This window comes from Psittacula echo (assembly GCF_963264785.1).
Source record: "Psittacula echo genome assembly, chromosome: 21".
NCBI lineage: Eukaryota > Metazoa > Chordata > Aves > Psittaciformes > Psittacidae > Psittacula > Psittacula echo.
Window position 1 is genome coordinate 4,855,048 of NC_137757.1, and position 13,910 is coordinate 4,868,957.

The following is a 13,910-nucleotide window of genomic DNA, read 5'->3' on the forward strand; positions in this document are numbered from 1 at the left end:
GAAGCACAAGATGTGCACATTGCTCTTTGCCCTTTCCCTTCCCCAAAATACAACTTAGACACGAGATTTCTTTCCACTTCACAGATGCCTTTACAACAAGCAGGAACTCACACAATCAAACCAGATATAAAATAGGTTTATTCATGTTCTGGTGGATTCAAAGGGCAGTGGACAGCTCCTCATCCGCAAGCAGCCCATGATTCCCCCAAGCCAGCCTGGTTGAAAGCATCTCCCCTCTCGCCCCATGGAAGCAATAAGCTTGTTTACTCAAAGGATTGTAAAGCCACAAGATTTTACCTATTTTTTTCCCCTAAGAAGAGATATTCACTGAGTTTTTACTGCATCCAACATCACAGCATCCTCTTCCCACAGAGCAAGCTGCCTGCCAGCCCACTGCTCCATTGCTGCACACACAGCACCAACACTGGGATGTGCCAAATCAAAGTACTGGAGAAGGTTGTGTGTGTTTGAAGAGGGTTATTGCTGAGGCAAACAGCACAACGTTGGGATGGTTTGTAACATGCTGAAGATGTTTGCTATAGGATTAACTGTAATCCTGGTTGGTCAAGGCTCCAAAATCATCTCAGGCCAGCTCCTGAACTTACTAGTTCTGTAGTAGCTGTTTGTATGGACTGTTCATTCCTGCTGCTCAGCAAGACAAGTACAATGGTGTATGTGAAAAGGATTAAGCATGGAAAAAAGTGTGTCTGAGTGCTTCTGGTAATGTCTGCACAGCTGAAACGAGAACAAAGCCAAACTGAGCTACACGAGACGCCAGGGAGCTGCTAGAGAAGAAAGGGATCTTGAAGTAAATACACACATGCACACACACAGATTGTCACCTCTTGCTGGCACACAGGCTACTTCCCCCCCAGCAGCAATCTGAACTGCAAACACAGCGAGGTGCTGCACATTAACGACCACTGGGTGCATTCTGCTCAGTCCTCCTTTGAAACAAAAACCAACCAGGATGAAGCCAAACCCTTGGTATCCATGGAAGTGCAAGGTAACTCTTAACTCCATAGGGCTGCACCTTCCTGCAGCACCTGGCACTTCACAGGAATCAAATCACATCACAACTTCCAATTTGTTTCCTCGTCTTTTTCCATTCATTCAGAATTAATTCAGCTTCACGAGAAGCTTCTTCAAATTTGCTTGAAATGGTTTTCCCTCTGCTCTGGGGCATCAGGATGCTCCAAGAAAACGCTCAAACCAGAGAAACTATTACAAAAGGGCTTGTACTTTGACCTGGCAGTTTAAAGTTCCCACCCAATGGGAGCCATTACGACTTTCTGTTCTCCTCTTCCCTGCATGATCCAAAAGGAATACATCACTGAGGACAAGCAACACATGAGAACACTCAGACCCTTGGAAAACAGGCACAAAGCAATGACTTCAAAAGATGTTTATTAGGAAAACTGGACATTACAAGAGGAGCGAGTAGGAAACAAGTTATACAAAGCACGTGTAGGTTCTAGTACACTGCAGAGAACAAGAGAGAAGACTTCAAATACACGGAACACACCCACCTGGAACTGGTACCATGGGCATGTCACTGCCTGGACCACTTGCCATGAGAGGCAGATGCAGGGGTTCTTCTCGAGGACAGCTCATCCCTGGTATGTTTAGCTGCAAAAGCAGAGATGTAATGGCCATTAAAACAAGACTCATGTTCAAGAATTCCTGCACCATTCTTCCAAGCTGTGCCATTAGGATACTGTATCTCCGAAAATTGTATTTGCTTTAATTCAAGGTAAGCTTGATTTCAGGTTTTATACTACTTTTTCTTCATAAACAATAAAACTCTGTTGTCTACACACGGTTCTACCTAGCAAAGCACAACTGAGACGATCTGCTTGGTTACCTAAGGAAGCAATCCAGACTTACCTGTTGAAACGAGATCCACAGGCAAGGCCTTCATAACCCAAACCAGGGAATAAAGACAGTAATTTCAGAAGAGATGTGACCTGAACTGTACCAGAAACAGGAATTCTTGTCTTTAAAGCACAGCTGATAACAACCAGCAGGTCCCCCCCCATACAGCAGAGAGCAACACTCAGCTGAACTCAGCAAAGGGATGAGCACAAGCAACTCAATGGCTTCTAGCAACAAGCACTACACAGACCCTGATTCTCAATGAAGACACTGAGGTACCAGCTCCCTGAACAGAGGGGTCACTTTCATCTGGGTCTGCAACTCAAAGGACAGAAAGAAACAACGCTTCAGGAAGGGTTAAAAATCTAAGTCTCAAATTGGTCTCTTTGCCTCTCCAATGCTAAAACCACAGACTCCCAGAATGGTCAGGGTTGGAAAGGCCCCATTTCTTGATGTTTTGATATGGTTTCAGCAGCCACCTGATCAATTCAACATCTGCCCATAAAACTGGAGGGATTATATGAGAAAGAACCAGAAGAGGTTACTACTGAGGGCTTGGTTCTCATATCCCCACCTTCCCAAAGGTAAAAACCCCAAGCTCTTACCTTCTCTGCTGCAGCACAGCTCTTGGATAGGCTATAAATAAAGACAAACATTTCTATGAACACTGAAATTAATACATTGAGACCAGAGAAAACCACGGCCAACAGACACACAGCACCCACGCCTTACCCAGGTACCTTAGACCACCGGGACCTGATACAAGTACCTGCTGTCTGTCATGAGTTCACATTGCAAGTCCATGTGCCCATCACAGTGTCTCTCCTTCCATCACCTAAAACCAGATCAGAGTAGAAATAATTACACTTCAAACAGGAAAAAGTTATTATAACAGAGCACAGGTCCTCTAATCCTACACCAAGGAAAAGAGGAAGCTGGCATTTAGCAGATAATGATGATAATAACAAAGCAGCAAATGAGATCTCTATTATAAATACTGCGACTAAAATAGACAGCACAACCTTAGGAAAGGCTCTGCTGCCCTCTTCAGTAATGTGGTGAGGAACTGAACTGAGACTGCTGCTTAGTCATATTAGTATGAACATAGCTAATCAACTGTCACATACACACGGGGTTTAAATGAACTGGAATTAGCCTGAGAAGGTGTTCCACTGTCCTCCTGTCTCTGCGAGTGTAAAGCCAAAGGTAAGTGAAATGAAGCACGTCATCTGTTTTACATGGCATCCAACAGCCTGAATCACTGATGTACACTGATGAGTTTTTCAAAGCAAGCCATGACTCTTTGCATCTGTCCAACTGCCTGTGAACTAGAGCTTAGGACTAAACCTGGCACGAGACAGTGACAGGTACCTGAGTTACAGCTTCAGCTCCCTAACAGAAATTACACACTGCCAGAGCTGATTTAAGCTATTTTGACACTTAAGTCTTTGACTACCACTTGGTCTGAGGCTTTAGTAAGGATAAGTAATAAGAATCCATATTCCTTGACTTTAGAAATCAGGCTTTCTTCTTTGAACTCTGTTTCTCCTACCACATGTTGGAAGCTTCTTTAAGCAAGAAATCCCAGCTACTCTGGAGCAGATCATTATTTTCCCCATTAAGGAGAGAGAAACTGTTCAGTCAAAGGTGCATCAACCTGAACATCCTGCAGATGAAACAAAATGCAAGTCACTTCCCCAATGCCTACACAGGCTGTTGTGCAGTAGCGACATTAACTGGCATTTACTTACTCTTTATTTAAAGACAAATGCACTAAGAACAGGCAAGGACTGAAAATCCTAAATGAGCCTGATGTACTCAGATGAATGACAACCAACCAGGCTGCAAGATCTCTCGCTGCCTACGCAAGTCTAAGTGATGATACCTGTCAAGGTACCGTCAGCAGGCGCTATCACGGGAGGCAGTGCTCTACCACGCTCCCTCAGGAGCATCTTCTAACACTAACGGCCAAAGCGGTGACTAGAAACCAATCACCAATTTCAGAGAAACTACAAATCTAAGGATTCAAGAGCTATCTGACAGCTGTGATCATGATCACTGCCCTAAACCAGGGCAAATCATTTCTCGAACCCTAAAGAGGTCAAGAGCCTCCCGTCAAGCCGGGCTGATGATCCAGCACAGGCCAGAACCCGGTAGAAGAAAAGCACTCGCCTCAAATGGATCTGATCAGCAAATTAACTGTTCCAACAAGGAAAGATGGTTCATGGGTTTCTGCCATCATATTTTAGGTATAAAGCTCGAAAGCTCACTCAAAGCAAGCTGAACTCTGGACCCAACTCACCTCTTGCGTCTCAAGAGGACAATCAAAAAGGACCTGGTCAACAGAGCAAAACCCCTGAGTCAGTAAGGTCTTCCTGCTACCTCTTTGTTTTGGAATATAGAAGTTCTCCTGAGTTGGCACCCAGCAATACTAGGAACACAGCACTGCAGAGGTGGGATGACCTCAACAGAATGGGAAGGTGTTTGTAGTCCATGAAGCAGCATCACCTCAAACAGCAACACTTCAAACATTACCTACTGCTGCCACACCTCAGACATCAACCAAGGCTCTAAGCAACGTCTGGAGGTTCTGCCAGTATCCATGGATAAGAACCCACCAAAGGGAATGAGAGGACTGGAAAGGTCTTACTTATTTGTAAACCTAAGATGGGTGGGAGGCTGAGAGACCTGTGAAAAGGGGAAAGGGACTGAGCCCAAGGCGGGGAAGGGTCACAAAGAGGAAGCACAAAAAGCTGCAAGCGAAGTTATACCCTGCTTTTGCTTGTGTTTTGGTAACATCAGGAACTGCCCTCTCAGCAGGCTTTTGAGAGAAACCAGACAGAACACTTCTGTACAGGGCCTGACACGTTTGTGAACACAGAGGGAGAAGAGGTCAAGCCACCTGAGGACTTTTGAGTCAAGCATAGGATGGGTCTGGCCCTGCTGCTTGCTGAGTTACATCTGCTCTGCACACAGCCTGGACCCTTCTGTGAACACCCTGATGTGATCCTGCTCTGGCAGACCCGAAACATGGGAACCCAGCACAGCCACCTCCCGTCAGGAGGATCAATGGCTCCATGCAGGGCCCCTTGGGGGCCTCACTGCATCCACAGCAACAGCTTTACTGGCTGGGGAGGTGGCGGTGTGCAGGTTCTGGCTGGTGTTAAGAACATGCTAATACCTCTTATCAGTAATACTGGCAAGACAGCAGCAGAAGAAAGAAGCTAGAAAAGCCCAACTTTTAACACTGCAAGGGACACAGAGGCTGGCAAAGCAAAGCTGCACCAGTGTCTTACCAACCTTCAGCTCCCAAAGTGTGCCCTTCTCTATCCAGAAGACGCAGCGCTGTTCAGTTCTTCATGCCAGTCAATACCAGAACTGTTCAATTTTCCTTCTCTCAATTCAAATCACATGCTAAAAAAGCAGGCACTGAGCTCCATGTCTGAGAATACAATTGATTTTCATCCTGCTCTGCCTTTCTTAGCACATGGGATTACCAAGTCTCACAAATATTCCACGTGAGCCTTGCAAAGCTGCAGGTATCTCAGAAGACACCGAGATCACCAAATAATAGAGTAGTTTGGGTTGGAATAATAGGGTAGGTTGGGTTGGAAGGGAACTTCAAAGCTCATCCAGTCCAACCCCCCTGCAATGAGCAGAGACATCTTCAACTACATCAGGTTGCTCAGAACCACATCCAGCCTGGCCCTGAATGTCCCCAGGGATGGGGCATCCACCACCTCTCTGGGCAACCTGTGCCAGTGTTTTACCACCCTCATTGTAATAAATGAGATTACTCGGGTGACACTTCAATTGAGAAGTACAGAAACCCAGGAAGAAGTGAAGTATCATTCATTCCCTTCTGTAAAACATACACAAGGAGAATCAGTTCTAAACTGGGAGGCAAATACGAGTCAAGCCTTCTGACACTGCTGGCTGGATGCATGGGGAACACAGGAGGCTGAGAAGGGCAGAAAACCTAGAAAACACCTAGAAAAGGGAAATACTGAAACAATACAACAATAAATATTGGTAAGAAACTGGAGAGTGCTGCAATCCTCTGTCCTTTTCCTGTCAGTTCATTTTTCCATCCTTCTTTTCCCTAGCGTGGGTTGCAGAAGGGACACTGAAGAGCCATCTACTGGAATGCCAAAATTCCTTCAATCAGGATACAACTGAAATCTATGTGCAAAACTGCAAGCAGCAAAGAGAAATATTTCAAAACAAAGGTTTGCCTGAGCCATTTCAATTCAAAAGCACTGGGCTACAATTAAGCTAGAGTTAAGTACTGAAGTCCAGCTTGGTTATTATTCTATCAGGTTTAAGAAGACACCCAACATAAGAAACCACGCGATGGGTATTTGTGCTCTGGCAATCCCTTTCCCCTCATTTACTCTTCTGCAAAACATCAGCTGACAGATGCATCAGAAGGTGAAGAGCAGCTCAGCCCTGCAGCCCCAACCCGCGGCATCGCCACAGGCTGGGATTCACCCACATGGAAACCTTTATTGGGCAAGATTCGTATCAACTGAAGAGCACAGCTACACAAAAAAAGCAATCCACTGGGTACGGAGACACAACTGGAGCGTCTAAAATAGTGTCTGTAATAAAGCAAAAGTTTCTTGCGAGTTACTCACAGTTCACTTCACGCCAGACAGAAGTGCAGCAGGAGGAAGAAAGTGACACAACAGGAGTGGTTAAGATCCCATCCTGTTCTCCAGCGGGAGGTCTCCTGGAGCTCCCCAGCCACAGCTCTCTGAAGCACGCCAAACACACCCTCCAGCTCCCCATCCTGTGGAGCTGGAAGCTATGGACAATAAGCCAGAAGGGCTGGATGCTGTTCTCATTGTTTTGTATATTGAAGTATTACTGCCACTTCCTAAGTAATGAGAAGTCTCCCACTGCTAGTGAGAAACGAGGGAACTCGGGCTCTTCCACTCATACAGTATTTATCCTACCCAGCGAAAAGAAGTTACCTGCCTCTGAAACTACGTCCTACTCCACTAATGAAGGAGACGAAACAAACTACGTTCTACTCCACTAATGAAGGACATGACTGATTGTGCTGGTCTGACGGACAACTTCCTTTCTCCCCATTTCTCCAAAGTTTAGTCTTTCTGTAGAAGTACTGAGTACAAAACTTCCCTAATTCACCTCCTCTGTCTCACACAAACAGCACTGAAAACATCCTAACTCAGTAGAAAACCTTTATGCCCAAAAGCCCTCACTTGCTGACACTCTTTCAGTTGTACTTGCCAGTGCAAACCAGAGAAGCCTACCAAAACCAGCAATTCTCAGTCTGTCAAAAACCTCTGCCCTGCAGGAAGAGTCTTACTGGAAAGCGAGGTTATCATACCCCAATCCCAAGCACGCAATTATATGGCTTTTATACCATTAGAGAACAGAAAACACTGAAGTAGTGTACAAAGTAAGTGAAAATGAGTCAAGTTAAAGGAATAAACATTCTGAGTGCTGCCTCTGAGAAGGATGGTGACTCCCACCGCAAAACTGGACCTAAACCCTCCATGCCAGACTCCGCACCTCGTGCTGTAACAGAAGAGCACTGATTTTTAGTGTATTTCTTAAATTCAAACTTAGTTTTTAAATCTATTTACTGTTTCTTGGTTGAAGGAGTGGTGGAGCTCATCCCAGCAACACGGAGCTGGACAACTGCACTGCTGCTCTTCCATGTGTGTTAACACACTGCCATTCCCACACTACACAGATCTCATACTAGAAAGATCACTTTGCGCTACTCATGTACCTGCACGTTTCTATCTCATTTCAGCAACTTCCAGTGATGCATCCAAACATTTGATGTTCTTGAGATGCTTCTATTTTAAACCTCAGCTCAGTTGCTAAAGCATTTCTGAAGCTATTGCCAAGGAAAGAGAGATGACCTACATTCCTGGAGCTGCCTCTCACACCTGAGCAGGCTCCTGCAATGTGGAAGGTACAGTCTTCCCTGCACAGATCCTACTTTGGCCCAGTGAAACAGACTTAATGGATGACCTTCAGATTTCACACGCTACACTGCACATCCTTATGAACACACTCACGCAGTTGAAGACATCTATTTGACATGAGAGAAAAAGCTGAAGTACAGGAGTAAGTCAAGCAACAAATGAAAGGAGAAAAGAAAAAGCACATTTATTTTCTATCAGCTGCCATTCGAGAAATCACACAGGAGGAAACACACTGGAAAATATTTAATGCGTACACGGAACATTAGAGAAAATGCATGTGTAATGCTCCACAGGTATGGGGAATAATGAAGTTTTATTTGCATATAATGGGCAAATTAAATGCAAAGTTAGCTAATAAGCAAATGCTGACACCCCTATGCAAGGCGTATCATCTAGAAGTGCTGACAAGATCAGTAACTCAAGATCTCATACTTCAATGTAGATAGAATCATCAAATCCCAGGCTGGTTTGGGTTGGAAGGGACCTTAAAGCTCCTCCAGCTCCAACCCCTGCCACAGGCAGGGACACCTTCCACTGGAGCAGCTTGCTCCAAGCCCCTGTGTCCAACCTGGCCTTGAACACTGCCAGGGATGGGGCAGCCACAGCTTCTCTGGGCACCCTGTGCCAGCGCCTCAGCACCCTCACAGGGAAGAGCTTCTGCCTAAGAGCCCATCTAGATTGTTTTCATTAGATGCACAATACCCAGGACCTGCACAAAGACACCCACAGGAAGAGTTTGCTCTGCATCTAATGATGGAATTTTATTTATTTAACAGAGTAATTTATTCCTCTGCACTGAAGGCAAAGATGTGCCTGAAATGCATCCCAGCCTTCAGAGCAGCAGCTCCAGCACACTTCCCACTTGCAGCAAGCTCGCAGAAGAGCTCTGCAACAAAGATCTGGCGAGAAGCACCAGATCAGCACAAGCTCTTCAGTATGAACTTCATGAGAAGAGACGGTGGACAAGAGGAAATTTTCCTTCTAGCTAAAAGCAGGACCTCTCCCAGGAGCTGATAATGGGCCGCAGGCTTAGACTTCCTCAGCTAGATGGTTTTTCTATCTCTGCTCTTTCCAACACCATCAAAGAATAAATAACCAGAACATTTTTGCTCCTATTCCTTCAACTGGAAACCACCTAAATACCCGAGTGCACAGTAACAGCCAGCAAAGCAGAGCAGCCACAAAGAAAAGGAGGAGACTGAAATGCATATTTCATATCCTAAGAACAGCTACTCCTGCTGGCTGTTCAAGGGGGAAATACAGTGATAAATAAAATATTAACTAACAGACCTGACCTGCTGCCTTACAGGCAGAATCATTTCTGCTCTGTTCTAGGTTTTACTGGGAAGTGGAGGTGCCAGTGGCTGACAACTGAATTAACAGGAACACCATCACCAGCTCACAAGGTTGTGTTCAGTTGCTTGGAACCTATCCCTGTTCCATGCTGAGTATCTGCCCTCAGCCAGGATCCCAAGGAAAATCCTACTAACTGAGCTGGTTTGGATGATGAGGTTGGTAGCATTTCAACATTAACTGTGTATCAGATCCTTGCAGACCAGTTCCTGCAGTATTGGCATGTTACAGAGCACAAGTCACTCTGTTTGATGAAAATAAAGCTCACTGCAGTGGTTCTTCCAAGCTGCTACGGTCTCATGGATGCACGATACTGAGAGCAGGAAGAATTCCTCTCCTGTGGTCTCAGTGTTGCTACTGCCAGCACTGAGTAGAACAAAGAGGAGGAAAGAGCTCACCCAGAACAATGGGGAGCAAAACCTGTAATTGCAATTATTTGGACTGAAAATGCATAAGGATGAGTTCAAAAACTCTGGTCTTATATTCCAGATATGGAACTTAAAACAAGGTGCTCTTACCCTTTCTGGTGCTTGTTCTATAGGTACTATCAGCAAAAAGTTACAACAAGTCTCTGTCTCACTGGTTCAATATACTGAATCATGGAACCTGATTAAAGCACCTTAGAATGTGCTTCCAGGGCTCCTTTCAGGAAGTAGTCTGCATCCAGGAATAGGTTAAAAATGAGCCTAAGAAACACTGAATTACTGCCTGTGCCACACGTACTGAGCTCTCCTGAGTACAGGCATTACGATACTATCTTCAATTATGCACTTGAACTATTTTTAATTACAGGACTTTTAGCTCGTGCAACATTTCACTTCGCCTTGCGCTGCAGAAGTTAAAGCAGCACTGCAGGGATCCTGAAAAGAGAAAAGCCCATCCATTGCCAAGACAGTGGAATGCTCTCCAGATTAGATTTCCTTCCTTATCACAAAACTAATGCTTACACTACATTCTCTCTTAAATTCAAGGCGGGTATTCATTTCCTGCTCTCTGAATTTGAAATGTCTGAAGGTAACGTCAGAGTATCCTGTAAACAGGTTCTGATGCCACAGATACTCATTCCTTGAAATGGGAATGAACCCATCTCTCAACAGTGTCGCTGTGTCTGAAGCAAGGAGGGCAGAACTGAAGTTTGGTCTGCTCTTTTTGATGCATTTAATGTAATTTGTCAGATTATAATCACAGAAATACATTTTGAAGTTGTGTTTTGTATTCATAAACCTCATTGGTAGGAGACTGATGTTTTTGCTTTGTGCAAGCACAGCCCGCTGTGTATCCCTACAGTTATCTCCCACTTCCGTAAGTGCAAAAGCTAATCCACTTAGGATGGGTTTTGCCCCCCATCCCGTAACAACCTTGCCATCTGCTTCATCTCCCGGACACGAAGCATGTTCAACCTGAGCATATTCAACAAGCCCTACTCTACTTCTCATCAGGATCTCCATGTGACTACCCAGACTGCAGAACCCAGAGCTAACAGAGATCCTGTCATTTCTGAGCTCTTTCAAGTGAAACAACTTTGTGCGATCAAAACTGTTCGCAAACTGAGGGATGCCAAGCAAAGAGCAGCTGGAATTAAGCAAACACTTCAGATCTCAAAAATCCTTACAAAATACCTCTACTCACCAGTTACATCTCTTCGGCAGTTGGTATCAGAACTGGCAACGCTATTCAGTTCCACGACAAAGAATGACTGAACCTGGAATGCTCCTATAGGCTAGGAAGCTCTTTCCAGCTTCTCTGCTCCTTTCCAAGTACTGCGTAAATGTACAATCAGGAAAAGAAAGGTCTTGATGCTTCTGGCTGAGGGAATGTGCAAAAGGTGAGCAGGGGCCATGAAGGGTTCAACATGCCCAAGTATTTCAGGTTTGATTCTGCTGTTCTTCAGCTTTTGCTCTTGGTCTAGAATCATGCCCACCACAAATGAGGATCACTAAACCCCAGTGGTTTTATACCACAATCAACTACAACTGTCCCTTGGTTTAATGGCAATTCTCTCTCAATTAATGCCTCCAAAGCAGTATCGTGATCAATAGAGAAATGAGCCAAACTCATGATATGCCAGTTTTATTGTTATTTTCGAGATCAAATTTTATTCTTTTATGGAAATCTACCTGGACCCATTTCTCAGCAGCATTCCCTGACTATGAAGAAGTGTGCTGTTTGCTTGCTTTGGGGAGGGGACAAACCCCTACCTGGACTAATCAGAGAAAACAATTTAGTGTTCAAAGTATCTTATGCTTCTGGCATCCCTAAACCAGCATCTTTCTCTTCTGAAGTGAAACTCAGCTTTATTTTCCCATGTATTTCAGTGTATTCCTATGCCATGCTCCTCCTGGACATGGATGTATTTAAAGTTAACCTTTACCTTCAGTGCTTGGAATCTCTCCATGGTAATGGCAGATTTTCAACACTATTCCAGGGCTCAGGCCTGTGGAGCTCATCTCCTCCCTCCTCCCACCCCAGCCCTTTAACCTTACTGAAGGAAATGAGAAAGAAAGTTGTCTTACCGATAACTCCAAGGTTACTGTCCCTTGCGAACCCCACCTAGCAAGTCCACATCATGACATGTCAGGTCAGCCTCAAGCACGCTTCCCTGATAGTCAGGTAAAAGGAAGGAGTTAAAACACAAAATTGACACTTGCAGATTTCTGGACATCAGAAAACGTGATGCAATATATTGTGAACTGTCTGAGAGCTTCTGGTAACCTCCGAGTTGTTAAAACATTTCTTCAGAGAGATTCTCCTGCTCTAAAATTTCCAAAGGTCCCGATCAATAACCTAATCTTGCAGCTCCACCTGGTTTGTTTGAATGAGAACAACAGCTTAAGATTGCCCTTTTAAGACAAATGATTGGGGTTTTTCCCTACTCTAAACATTTTATGAACTAATATACACGCGTCATATCCACTCTGGGCTCAAAAGACATTTTAAGCCAAGAGACTACAACAGCTTCGTTCTAATTCTAAGTTAACAGAAGCTCTAACTTTTGGGTTTCTCACTTTTTCTTTAGAACAAACAGGAAACACCACTTGGAACACTCTTTCTATAAGGCTCTGATCTACGTGTGAATGACAATTCAATCTGGCAAATCTTCACTGTACTGGCAATCTTTAATCACACAAATAACCCAACTCTGGTCATGCACCATCCCAGATTAGTCAGGACAGATCTGCAGGGAGGGCCCTGGCTGTCCTACATATGGGCCACCATCACTTCTGGGTAACAAAAGCCTTGCTGAAAGTACATACACCTGCATCAAGGGTTTACATCTAAGTGCCAAACATCTTTTACCAAGAGGTTTAAGCCTTTTTGCTCAGTACTTCACATCTGTTTTCCTGCTAGCCTTATAATAAGAGTGCCCTCTGTATTTCTGCCTGTGTAGCTCAAAATAGAGAAATGGGCTTCATGACCAAATGCAGAGCGGACAAAGAGCGGTCACGTTTTCATACAGAGTCACCAAAATCGTGGTGATCTTCGAGTTTATTTTGAACAGGTTTAAGTAATTCAGTTGTCATTTATTTCATAATTAGACTACAGAGTCCTGAAAACAAACCAGCGCTACAAAAATTAAACCTTTCATGCTTTGGGAGAATGCAACTCTGGTTACAAACCAGGAAAATCAAAAGCTGAGTTTAGGGAACTGATTTGCTCACTAAGGTGAAGGTCAGTCTGTAACACAACAGCTGTGAAAAGCTTTTGCTCAGGTTTTGGAATTGCTATGAATCTGGCAGCCTACTTCAAGTCAAACACCTTCTCGATACAGACATTTAAGCAACTGCTGTAAATGAGTGATCAAATGATTATTAAAATCCCATTTCATGGCTCTTCCTCCAGCGCCAGCAGGACACTCATGAAAGCTTAATATGGCTTTGCAAGTTGAAATCCATTTTCAACATATTCTATGAGAGCATTTTTATTACGTTCTACTGAAGAAATGATCAAAACAGATGCACAAGAGTCAATTTGAATTTATTTCTTTTTGCTTTGACTATGTATCAAAACTGTGCAAAATTCTTCCCTTTGAGTATGTGCCATCAGGCAGGGCAGATTTTTCCAGTGTGCTACAGTATCTTTGTGCAATGATTTTTTGCCATGATTTTAAGATCAAGTTCAGCATACACCACTACTTGAGTAAGCTGCAGTACACGTTGGCAGTTAAGTCCTGCTGCAAATTTCAATGCTTAATTTGAATTATCCATGGAAATCAAAGAACTTGGTGTATCTTGCAAATAGAAACTTTTACTGACTTGAATTTTCAACTCTAAGAACATATAGCTCGTATTCAATAAAAATAAAAGATAAATGGTGATTTGGGCAGAAATAAATACAAGATGTAGCTTAGCAGTTCTTAAGGAAGACAATATTGACATTTCTGTTCCTTAGTTGTTCTGTAAGCATTATAACAAGTGTTCCTTCTTCCTCCCCACACCCCCCATAAACAGCACTGCCACTTCACCTCTCCTGGGCTAACACTTCAGTCCATGAACACTATCTTCCTTCCAGGATGGAGAGCACTCTAAATTTGATTCCAGTTAAGCTGCCTTGTACCAGATCATCTTTACAATGATTTCTGAAAAGCAAACACTTATTGGAACTACAGGGTTCTGCTCACCACCACAAATTCTATATAGTTACTATAAAGTCATATTTGTAGGACAGCAAACCCCTGTATTAAAACAAAATTACAAGCCAGATGCTTACCACAAGTAA

At 44.0% G+C, this 13,910-nt stretch overlaps 1 long non-coding RNA gene across 2 annotated transcripts; it reads right to left on the reverse strand.

The window, feature by feature from the left end:
• Nucleotides 1-1,390: 1,390 nt before the first annotated feature.
• Nucleotides 1,391-12,286, reverse strand: LOC308228925. Of its 2 annotated transcripts, none has more exons than XR_013958284.1 (2): nucleotides 11,708-12,286; nucleotides 1,391-2,710 (listed from the first exon to the last, which is right to left on the reverse strand). It is a non-coding gene; the product is annotated as an uncharacterized lncRNA (long non-coding RNA). The 2 variants fall into 2 exon arrangements; XR_013958285.1 differs by lacking the exon at nucleotides 11,708-12,286 and adding an exon at nucleotides 10,824-11,309.
• Between the last annotated feature and the right edge of the window lie 1,624 nt (nucleotides 12,287-13,910).